Genomic DNA, 13,059 nt, shown 5'->3' on the forward strand with positions numbered 1-13,059 from the left:
CATCTCCAACCATCAATCCTCCCCTAATTTTTATGATACCACCATAGTCTATGTCAATGACTCAACATCGGTCCAACTCTAAGGTGGGTCATCCACCCAACAAAGATGCGAGCATATGCCAAAGATCGAGCTGTTAAGAAATATGTCCCAAAAGTCAATCGTCAAGCTGTTGATGGTTGAGCAACCAAGTATTATAATTGATTTGTTAATAAATAAAATATATTTTTGATATTTTTATCATAAGTTTTCATCTTCTAACGAACTCCGTTGTTATGATGAAGTCCTTAGGACTATTTAAGTTCGATAAAGAAAGAATTTATCGATTAATCTTTAAAATTATTCATGATCAAATGATAGACTGTTAATAAGGATGACAGCTTCTATCGAGCATAGGTTGCTGTAGGCCATATGGGTTGGTTGTCCTCTTAACCAAAGAGTGTGGAGACACTGGTATGGCATATAGGTGAGATATAAGGGTATATCATCATTGAACGTGATCAACTCTAGAGTATTCTACTATCGAGAATATCTTTGATGGGATATAGATATAAGTGTTCCTTAGACCTGAGATTACCTCAATGACTTGCAAGCAACTCACTGTGCTTTGGTACTGGACTAGCTGAATTTTTAATTTAGTGACGGAAGGCTTCTAGGCACAGTCAAGTACTTGAGAAGTCAGAGTGTGATCGAGATGGGATTGACCACTCCAAGAGTTGGAGAAGAATGAGTCGCTGTATTTTAATTTAGCAAAATCTTGACCAGGATAATCCATCAAATGGATTTGATACTTTGAAATACAATGTGGACAACCTGATCAGAGTTGACAGTTGAACTCTGAGATGTCCTATGATCATTTTGGTCAAGAGGATGAATTATATGGAAGCTATATCCGTATGGGTTCTAAGGATGTTGTTCTACATATTCGACCTATCCGATCGTTGGGTACCATTGCTAGATGGTCATTTTGATTGGTACAGAAATTTATTTCTGTGCTACCGATTTAGGTTCAGATCTATGAGTCACATACATTAGAGTTCATGATCTGATCGGATGGTTGATCAATGATTAAGAATCGTTCTTGGGTTAAACGATCAATACGATTGACATTTAACCTAGTGCAAGTGTTGCAGGAGGATCGATTAGCAATTTGATTGCTAATTGGCTTAATTTGATTAAGCCAATGGGCTGAGATTAAGTCTAATTGAATATGATTTAATTAGATTTAGTTTAAATTTGATTGGATCAAGTCTAATTAGTTTATTGGATAAGCCAAGTGCAAGAAAAAACTAATCCTATTTCAATTAGGACTTGGGTCAACTTAATTTCTAATTTGATTAAAAAATTAAAATAGATTTAAATCTAATTTAATCTGATTAAATTAGATTCTTAATTGGGTTAAGACCTATTTTAATTAGGTTGATCTAATTTTGGTTTGATTTAGTTTGAGAAACTAAATTAAAATAAGTCATAAGATAGAATCCTAGTAAGACTAGGATTCTACCTTGCACCACATAAGCCCCCCACACCCTCTCTCTTATTCCACAGCAATTTCCTCTTATTTTGTGCGACAAAAATCCTCTCCCAGGTCTTCACCATGCCCAAAAGGTTTCCTCTCTTCTTTCTTACATGGAAGATGGTTGTGGATCAAATCAAAGTAGGAATAAGTTTGGATTTCAAATTCTATGAGATAGAGTTTTAGAAATCCAAAACTCTTTCTTTTTTGCATTGATTTTACTCAATTTTTTTTTGATATTTTTATGAATTTTATGGCACTTGATAGGCTTCTTTTGCTGTTGGTCCATGCACAAAAAGGAGGGGGCACCCAAGAGTTGGGCGCCCCTTATCTTGCCATGTTTGGATAAATCTTGACTAGGTATTTGATGTAGACAAGGACTCTATCATATCTCTCTATATAAAATAAATTTATTCATAAAATTTTTATAAAAAATAGATAAAAGAGATATCTTTGGGGTTTCCAAAAATTAGAGAGAAAGAAGGTTGGGGTGTGGAGATATAATAGACACAAGATAGGATGTCTAGAGAGAGCAAAGAGAAGAAGAAGAGGGTCTTCTTCTAGGGTTGTTGTGTTCATCTCTTCCCTTCCTCCATCTTGAGTTTTCTAAGAGTGTCTCAGATCTGAAACTTTTTCTCCTATTTCTCATCTTTGAAAGAGTCTAAATCAAGAAGGAGGCACCTGATTAACTATCGAAGAAGGATCAGAGCAGTACTAGCATACTGTGCTGATTTTTTGGAGCAGGACTTCTGATCGAGATTCGTGGGCTCGTGTGGATGACTCCTAGAGGTCAGATATATGTGTGGCTCACAACATCATCCTCAAGCTTAGATCAGAAAGGTTATAACATCTAACTTGCAAGATAATAGATCTGATCTATTGTTTATTATATGCATTAGATGTAGCATAGAAACATGTTGATATGATCAACATGTAGTTCATTCTCTATATATTTTAATTTTTAATTTAATATCATGTAATAATCATATAATAAAATCTTAGATCTAGAGATTCTCTGATTTTATAAAATAAATTTTGATTTATTTTAGTCTTCCGCTGCATGATCTTGAAAAAGTTTCAAGATCTAATCCTGAAACCCTAGATCTGGTCCCTACAATTGGTATCAGAGCGTAGGTTATTTATTACATGATTATTTATCCATGCTTAGATTATTTCTTAGATTAGATCTAATTTATAATCTGATTATTAAATCTAAAATTAAAATTTTTAGATCAATCACGAACTGTAAGGTTGTCCTGCTGTAAGGTTTACCCCTTACAGTGCAAAGGTTGTCCTAGTTCGTGTAGATCTATCTTTAATCATAAATTTGTTAGATGTGATTTAGATTAAATTTATAATTTATTAAATTTAAAAAATATTTAAATCTAAAATAAAATTTTTTTATTAATATAACCTGCGCAATGAACCATCATATTTTTGTTTGAAAAATTTGTGTAGTTTAAAGTTGAAATTGTTTCAATTACATGAACCTGTTTAGATTAGATCTAAAGTAGTTTCATGTTTATTTCATTTACATCTTGATTATGAATCAAACATGCAACTTGGTTGGTGGAATTATGTTGTTAAATTATTTTAAAATATAAAAATTATTTTTAAAAAGTCGAACCCCAACTCTCAACCCAAAACTTAATTGAGAATGAAGAAGTTATTTTGATTAGGTTCTAGGATTGTGAATTGAAGAACCTAAGACACAAACCATAGCACATTGGGTTAATGGGTTAGTGAGAATTAGGTCCATTAATTGGGTTAGACCTAAGGTTAGATTAAAGATGGACTTAATTAGAGAATTGACTAAATCTAATCAATTGTTATTTTAGATTAGGTCAAAGATTCTCTAGATCAATTACAATAGTTATAGTTGGTCAAGTCCATATCTTTAACGAGAACCAAATTGTTGCCCAACTATGCAACCCAAGAGGGGGGGGGGTGAATTGGGTTTTTAAAAATTTTGAACTTAACTAATTGCTTATAAAAAATGTTTGTCAATAGCTAAAAGAATGAGGAGATAAATCTTAGTTCAAGATTAATTTGCCTAAAGCAAGAATGCAAGGAAATAATGAAGAGTTAAAGAGAAGCAATAATGCACACCACAAATACAAGGATTTATAGTGGTTCGGTGCCAACCTTGCACCTACATCCACTCCCCAAGCTCCTACTTGGGAATTCCAATCCACTATACTTGTATTCAACCCAAATACAAATGTCGAAAACTCCGACACTAGCTATTCCAAGCTAGTCCACTTGTTTCTCGGGTACAAGCCAACCCAATACACTCTGATTTCAGGTTTGGATCAACCTTCCCTTATTTTGGAACCCCTCCAAAATAAAAACAATTGCTCAAAATGAGTAAAACAATAATAGCACAAATAAGTACAAGAAAAGCCCCTTTAATGAGCGAATATAACTTTAAATACACTTTACTCAAGTGAAGAAACCCCTTTTTGAATTTCCTCAAAGTGGATGAAGAATTGAATGAACGCTTGAGGAGTTGGTGAGCTTGGATTGATGGCTTCTTGAAGACTTTAAATGAGCTCTTGATTAGGGCTGAAAAGTAGGCTTGAGAAATCCTTTCTCTTTTGAATGCTCTTGAATGCTCTTCAAATCTCTTTCTTTCTCTTCTTAATGTCTTCCTTAACTCTTTCAAATCTCTTTTTTGTTTTCTACCTTTTAAAACTTTTTATAGCTTTAAGAAATAGAGAAAAATATTCTAGGCAGAAAAAGAGCCATTAGAGCATATTAAATGAGCATTTAAAGCACTTAAAACGGGTTAAAAACTAGCCGTTGTGGAGAAATCCCGTCGCAGGGGTCGACTCATGAGTCGACTCATGCCTCAGGGGTCGACTCATGAGTCGACCTCTGTTGCAACAACCAGAAAATGGGTTTCTGGAAATTTTGGCCTAAAACTGCAGAAGTCGACTCATGAGTCGACTTATGCCTTGTGGGTCGACTCATGAGTCGACTCACAGGCCGTGCCAAGCCAAAAATCCAGCATTCCAAACAGAAAATTCAGCGTGCCAAGCTGCTCATTGTGCCATGAGCTGACTCATGAGTCGACTCATGGATTTTAAACATGCATAACTTCAAAAATACAAGTCCAAAAATAATAAAATTTTTACCAATAGATCACAAATCTTTTGTTCTACCAAATGATACTATTAAATCAGGGTTTTGGTAAAATTATGATTTTGCCCCTGAAGAGCACAAAGACTTTTTCAAATAAAAATATTGGTATCCCATCAATCTGCTTTGTAATCATCAAAATCAATCTTGGAGCAACAATCTCCCCCTTTTTGATGATGACAAAACACTTGAACAAAAGCATTTATGTGAAATATGAATTCCAAAGGAATGCATTATAAGTGCATATGCTTGAAAAGAAAAATGATTCTTTTGGCATGTGATACAAATGATTATATACAAAAATAGTTTGCCCATTTGCTTAAAGATTTAAAAATTTGCTCATTCGCATTTGATTATTTAGTTTTAGTATCAGAGCAAAAATAATTGAGTGTACCAATGCATGTCTAAGAATTAATTTGTAAAGTGTATCAGAGCATTTTAAATTTAAGATGTATCAGAGCAAGTTAAATTTTAAGGCATATCAGAGCATATTTAAATTTAAGACGTATCAGAGCAAGTAAGAATTTTAAAGCATATCAGAGCATATTTAAAGAAGAAATTGTAAAGGTTGCTCATTTGCATTGTACTTAGTTTAAAGGTTGCTCATAATTCATAATTTTGCTTTTGATGGGTTTCTTTTTCTTTAATTTCTCATAATTTGTAGTTTTGCTTTTTCTTTTGCTTTTAATTTTCTCTCCCTTTTTGACATCATCAAACATGGATAACTCCCCCTCTTTTTTTGAATATATTTTCTCTTTAATACTTTTAGTGCTAATCATTAATGTTTGCTCCCCCTTAATACAGCAATTATTAACAGCAAACATCAACAAAGAGAAGATATTAGTTTCAACAAAGGGAAGATATGTAAACAAAAGATGATTGACATCATTACAAAGAGTAGATATATAAGTAAAAGATGATTAAAACCATAATTGTTTCAATACAAATTTCATAACATAAAAGTCAACTAGCTAATGTCATTACATGGCCCCAAAATACAGATCCTAGAAAGAACAAGACACTAACACCTAGGATCTAGTAAAGATCATGACTAGAAGGATCGGAGTCGTCAGATATGGGATGAGGAGCTGATGGATCTCGACCAGAAGAACGTCCTCTACCCCGTCTGCCTCTGACACGAGCAGGTGAGCGAGATGAACTAGGAGGCTGAGAACGCTGCGAGGCCAAGGACTGGACTGATAGAGTGAGTCTGATGGAATCAAGAACGTTCAGTGCTCTGGAAATAGACTGAAGTAGAGCAGTGAACTGAGTGGATGCATGCTCACTCGAGCCTCGGATCTCTCTCCTCAGTAACTCATATCCACCCTCCAGTGCACCTCTGAGCCTGCCAGCCTCTGCAGTAAGGTCTGTGACCTCAATAGTGGACTCCTGTGGCTGAGGATGGGCCAAAGCTAGGACTTGCCCCTGCAAGTCAAGAACTCTCCCAGTCAGTCTCCAAACAGTGTCCTCAAGCTGCTGAATCCGGATAGACTAATCTGTGATCAACTGAAATATAGTGGAGATATGGGGAGTCATGGTCTGATCAGATGAAGTGGCCCCTGGTGTAAATGAAGTAGTGCTCCACTGTCTAGATAGCAAAGAAGCCACACGCTGTGATATCTGCTCGATCTGATCATCAGCCAATCTGAACTCTAATGTAGGTGCACTGCTCTCTGGCTGATGTACTGGTGTGGGCCTCCTGGTGAACTCTGAAGGGCCAGCCTCTGGATCTGGAATGAACTGAATATCTGGTGAAGCTACCCTGAAGTCATGGATAGGAGATGATGGACCTTCTTCTTCAGCTCTGTCTTCTACTCTATCCTCAGCTCTCTCCTCAGAACCCTTGATCCAACCACCATCAATTTTTGTAAATCCCATACGGTGCAGGGTGTGTTGGTTGAAGGTGTCTACATGAGAGAGCTTAGTAGATGCCTCCCCCTCATAGCTAACTCCAAACCTCCTAAAAACTCGAGTAAGGGCCATACCAAAAGGCAAATGTGCCTTGGATCTGTTCAAAGTCTCTCTCATGGCCTCTATCATTAGTGCCGGGAGGTTCAGGGGGGTTTGAGTGATAACATGAAACATAATACAAATATCTCTGCTGGAAAGTAGATCATGCCTACCACTCCTAGGGAAGAAGAGCTTCGTCACTAACTGATGTAGGATCCTTATCTCAATAGATAAAATCTTTGCTTCCAATTTATTCAAACTCCCTGAGTAGGCTCCCCCTAGAATAACACTGATCCCCTCTTCCTTTACTGGGAGTTCCATATAAGAGTAACCCTCACTGGGCAAATGTAGTATTTCTCCCAATATACTAGGATCCAAACAAATATCTACACCTTTGACTGTCGAAGTCACTGACCCATTCCCATAATGTAGATTCTGATAAAATTCTCTGACTAGGTCTACAAAAGTGACTTCCTTAAGGGAGCAGTAGAAACCCCATCCTTAGTTTTTAATTTTTGTTCCAAATGTAAAACCCTCTTTTTCAAAGAACCGAAAATCCATATTTTTACCGGTTTCAACTTTCCTATCAGATAGAGGGTTCTTACTGGGGCTTAGGGATGATTGAGAAGGACCTTGAGCTGACACAGAAGCCGGAGTGGGAGCAGTGGAGGACTGAGCAGCTTGCCTTTTTCTCCGGACATTTTCTTCTAGCTCACGGACCGACTTTCTTCTTTGAGGAAGCTTCATCTACGGAGCCATTCTCACCACAGTAGCAGGCAGAGAGACTTGGAGGATCAAGAGGATGAGTGGAAGAAGATTTACAAAAGAATGGAGAGGGATTTTGGTGGAGAGAAGAGGTGGATTTGAGAAGAACGGTGGAGTGCTAGGGCACACTCCAACCGTTTCCATCAAAGGGAAAAGACACGAAAATCCCCTTTCCCAGGTGGCGATTTATGGTGGAGAGGAGAAGAGAGAAGAATCTTGAGCTAGATCCTTGGTTTTGGAGAGAATGAGAATGGAGATGGCGGTTCTTGGAGGGAGGAAGACGAAGAGATGAGTCGGCTCACGAACAGGATTCCAATTAAAAAGAAGGAGCCCGTGGGAAGTTGGCAGAAATTACAAGTTTGCCATGGGGTCGACTCAAGGGGGTCGACTCATGAAACTCAGAAATTCAAAAAAAATGTGAATAAATTCCAGAAAAATTTGAAATTTTGAGAGAAGGAATTTTGCTCAATGACAAGTTATGAGAGTGATAAACTTGAGCTTTTGGGACCAAGATAGATGATGGAAATTGAGCTCAAAGAATTTTTGACATCAAATCTTTGGAATTTGAGAAATATTTAGGCATAAGGATCAAGAATTCCTAGATTTCTCCTAATTTCACAGAATCTATCCTCACTAAGGGCCTTTGTAAAGATATCAGCTAATTGATTTTTAGTGCAAACATATTCAAGAATTATATTTTTATTTTGAATATGTTCTCTTATAAAATGATGTCTTATTTCAATATGTTTGGATCTTGAGTGTTGAATTGGATTTTTAGATAGATTTATGGCACTTGTGTTGTCACATCTTATTGGTGTTTCATTAAGTTTGATTCCAAAATCTTCGAGTTGTTGCTTAATCCACAAGATTTGAGCACAACAACTTCCGGCTGCAATGTATTCGGCCTCAGCCGTAGACAGTGTTACCGAATTTTGTTTCTTGCTAAACCATGAGATTAGGTTAACTCCAAGAAATTGGCAAGTTCCACTTGTGCTTTTTCTATCTAATTTACATCCAGCAAAATCAGCATCTGAATATCCTAATAAATCAATTTGTGAGTCCTTAGAGTACCATAACCCTAGAGTTTGAGTACCATTCAAGTATCTAAGGATTCTTTTAACAGCATTCAAATGAGATTCTTTAGGATTAGATTGATATCTAGCACATAAACAAACACTAAATATGATATCAGGCCTACTTGCAGTTAAATATAATAATGAGCCAATCATACCTCTATAGTATTTTAAGTCTACACATTTACCTTCATCATCCTTGTCAAGCTTACATGAGGGGCTCATGGGTGTGCCAATTGGTTTGGAGTTCTCCATTCCAAATCTTTTGAGTAGTTCCTTGGTGTACTTGCTTTGGGTGATGGAGATTTCTCTTTTGTTTGTTTGATTTGGAGTCCGAGGAAGAAGGTAAGTTCTCCCATCATGCTCATCTCGAACTCCCCCTGCATGAGCTTAGCAAAGTCTTGACAAAGAGATTCATTAGTAGACCCAAAAATTATGTCATCAACATAAATTTGTATAATTAGCATATCATTTTGATTTCTTTTAATAAAGAGGGTTGTATCTACATTACCTCTTGAAAAATCATTATTTAGTAAAAATTTGCTTAGCCTATCAAACCAAGCCCTAGGTGCTTGTTTCAGTCCATATAAAGCTTTATTTAGTTTAAAAACATGATTAGGAAAAGCATGATTTTCAAATCCTGGGGGTTGTTCTACATAGACTTCTTCAGCAATATATCCATTTAAAAAATACTTTTGACATCCATTTAAAATAATTTGAATTTCATAAAGCAAGCATATGCAAGTAGAAGTCTAATGGCTTCTAATCTAGCAACAGGTGCAAAGGTTTCATCAAAATTAATTCCTTCTTCTTGATTATATCCTTTAGCAACCAATCTTGCTTTATTTCTAATTACATTACCATGCTCATCTAATTTGTTCCTAAAGACCCATTTTGTGCCAATTATTGAATAATTTTTAGGTCTTGATACTAAGGTCCAAACATTATTCCTTTCAAATTAATTAAGTTCCTCTTGCATTGCATTAATCCAATTATGATCATTTTCAGCTTCTTCAATAGTTTTTGGTTCAAGTTGAGATACAAAAGCACAATGATTAAATACATCTCTAAGTGAAGAACGAGTTTTCACCCCATGCATAGGATCACCAATAATTAACTCCTTAGGGTGGTTGTGAACATACCTCCATTCCTTGGGTAGGTCATTTGTACCTTGAGGTTGTTCTTGAATTTCTTCACCTCTCTCATCTTGTTTGTCTTCTTGTTCCTCGTTCTCTGGAGTTGCTGAATCTTTCAGAGTGATCTCCTTCATACCTTCTATTAAAGGATCTGCATCATCAACACCCTCATTCTTCCTTGAAGGAAGATTGTTAGATTCATCAAAAATAACGTGTATGGACTCCTCAACTACTAAAGTTCTTTTGTTAAAAACTCTAAAAGCTTTACTAGTGGAGGAGTAACCCAGAAAGATTGCTTCATCTGATTTTGCATCAAATTTACCAAGTCTTTCTTTACCATTATTTAATACAAAACATCGACAACCAAAAACATGAAAATATGCAATATTTGGTTTTCTTCCTTTCCAAAGTTCATAGGGGGTTTTTTTTAAATTTGTCTTATCAAAGCACGATTTAAAATGTAACATACTGTGTTAATTGCTTCCGCCCAAAAATATCTTGGAAGGTTGCTTTCACAAAGTATGGTACGGGCCATTTCTTCTAAGGTTCTGTTTTTCCTTTCAACTACCCCATTTTGTTGGGGTGTCCTAGGAGCAGAGAAGTTATGGCCAATTCCATTTTCATCACAAAAATTTTCAAAGTCTTGATTTTCAAATTCAGTTCCATGATCACTTCTAATATTTTGAATTGAAAATCCTTTTTCATTGGTGACTTTTCGGTAAAATTTAGTGAAAATAAGAAAAGTTTCATCTTTGTGTGCCAAAAAGAAAACCTAAGTAAAACGAGAGTAATCATCTATAATTACAAAACCATATCATTTTTCTCCTAGACTTGTGGTTCTAGTTGGTCCAAATAAGTTTATATGCAAAAGCTCTAAAGGTCTAGAAGTTGAAACAATATTCTTGGATTTAAATGAAACTCGAGTTTGTTTACCTAATTGGCATGCATCACAAATTCTATCTTTTTCAAAATTCAGTTTTGGCAAACCAAGAACTAATTCTTTCTTAATTAATTTTGAAAGAGAATGCATGCTAATGTGTGCAAGTTTACGATGCCAAAGCCAACTAGTCTCATTAACTTTAGCATTCAAGGATACTAGGCATTGCATGTCTATTTTGGCTAAATCATTTAAATCTACCATATAAACATTGCCATGTCTATGTCCAATAAATTTGATGCCATCGTTAATAGGACTAGTCACAATGCAAACAGATGATTCAAAAATAACTTTATATCTTTTATCACAAAATTGACTAATGCTAAGTAAATTATGCTTTAAACCTTTAACTAGCAAAATATTTTCAATGTATTTGGAGGGAGTGATACCAATGTTACCTATCCTGATGATCTTTCCTTTGCCATTATCTCCAAAGGTGACCATCCCTCCATCCTTAGCATCAAGCATGATGAATTGTGATTCATCACCAGTCATGTGTCTCGAGCATCCACTGTCAAGATACCATTTTCTGTTTCCTCCTTGGGATGCTAGACACACCTGCAAGCAAAAGTCAAGTTTTTGTTTTAGGTACCCAAGCTTTCTTGGATCCTTTTTGGTTAGTCAAAATGGTTCCTTTTGGAACCCATATTTTCTTTATAGTTGAATTTGCAGATTTGTCAAGGAAGCAGGTATATGACTTATGTCCTACTCTACCACATTTGAAACAAGTAATATTGGTAGACTTGTTACTTAAAAAATTTACATAAATATTTTTCAGATATTTTTGTTTCTTCAAGGGGTTATAGCCAAATCCAGCCTTATCATATACAGCTTTTTGATTATCAAGAATCATATTGAGTTTGTTTGAACTTAAGGTGAACTTATCTACTATTGGTTTCAGCTTGGCAATTTCAATCTTTAAGCTATTATTTTCTTGAAGCAAGGTGGATTTTTCAATTGAAAAGTTTTCAGCTTGTTTCACTAAGGATTGATTTTTTAATTTCAGCTCTTTATTTTTTATCCCTAGTTTCTTTAATTCATCAATTAAATCATAGAATGCTTCATGCAATTCTTCAAATGTAAATTCACTAGGGGTTTCAGAAATTACCTTATTTTCGTGTGCCATAAGGCACAGGTTGGCTTGTTCGGTTGAGATTTCCTCATCGGAGCTTGAGTCATCACTCGCACTCCATGTGGCCATCATGGCCTTCTTCTTGAACTTCTTGGGACCTTTCTTTAGTTGTGGACATTCGGATTTGAAGTGTCCCGGCTTCTTGCACTCGTAGCAGATAAGGGGTTGGTCTTTCTCTTTTTCTTTGCTTTGTTCCCCTTTTGTGAATGGCCTCTTTCTCATCCCCTGTTTCTTTTTTCTTAAAAATTTCTTAAATCTCCGGGTGATGAGTGCCATCTCTTCATCCTGTTCTTCATCTTCTGTGTCATCAGTTTCTTCATCAGGAGAAGCTGTGGATTTGAGGGCAATGATTCTTTTCTTTTTGACTTCATCCTCTTGATGTTGCTTCATGCTTAGCTCATGAGTCATCAAAGATCCAAGAAGCTCTTCTAGAGGTAGAGTGTTCAAGTCCTTTGCTTCTTGGATGGCAGTCACTTTGGCTTCCCAAGTTCTTGGCAATGACCTGAGAATCTTTCTTACAAGCTCACTGTTAGTATAGGATTTGCCAAGACTCTTTAAACCATTAATGATATCAGTAAAATGAGTAAACATTACAGTTATGGACTCATCATGCTCCATTTTAAACAATTCATATTTATGCACAAGCATGTTTATTTTAGACTCTTTTACTTGATTGGTTCCCTCATGGGTTACTTCTAACCTATCCCATATTTTTTTAGCAGATGAACAAGTAGAAATGTGATTAAATTCGTTAGCATCAAGAGCATAATAAAGTACATTCATTGCTTTAGCATTTAATTGGGCCAACTTTTTATCAACCTCATCCCATTCTTTCTCGGGTTTGGTTGATTCCTCACCATCTATAATTTTAGTGGGTGTGTGAGGACCGTTCACTATGATACTCCATATATCATAGTCAAGTGCTTGAATGAATATTTTCATCCGAGCTTTCCAATAGGTGTAATTAGACCCATTGAAAAGTGGAGGTCGGTTGGTGGATTGCCCCTCGGCTAGAGAAGTACTGACATGGGTTGCCATAGATCTTTGGCTCTTTGATTGTTTAGATCAAAGATGGGCTAGAGCACCGGGCTCTGATACCACTTGTTGCCCAGCTATGCAACCCAAGAGGGAGGGGGGGTGAATTGGGTTTTTAAAAATTTTGAACTTAACTAATTGCTTATGAAAAATGTTTGTCAATAGCTAAAAGAATGAGGAGATAAACCTTAGTTCAAGATTAATTTGCCTAAAGCAAGAATGCAAAGAAATAATGAAGAGTTAAAGAGAAGCAATAATGCACACCACAAACACAAGGATTTATAGTGGTTCGGTGCCAACCTTGCACCTACATCCACTCTCCAAGCTCCTACTTAGGAATTCCAATCCACTATACTTGTATTCAACCCAAATACAAA

The sequence above is a fragment of the Elaeis guineensis genome, chromosome 7, assembly GCF_000442705.2.
Source record: "Elaeis guineensis isolate ETL-2024a chromosome 7, EG11, whole genome shotgun sequence".
Lineage (NCBI taxonomy): Eukaryota > Viridiplantae > Streptophyta > Magnoliopsida > Arecales > Arecaceae > Elaeis > Elaeis guineensis.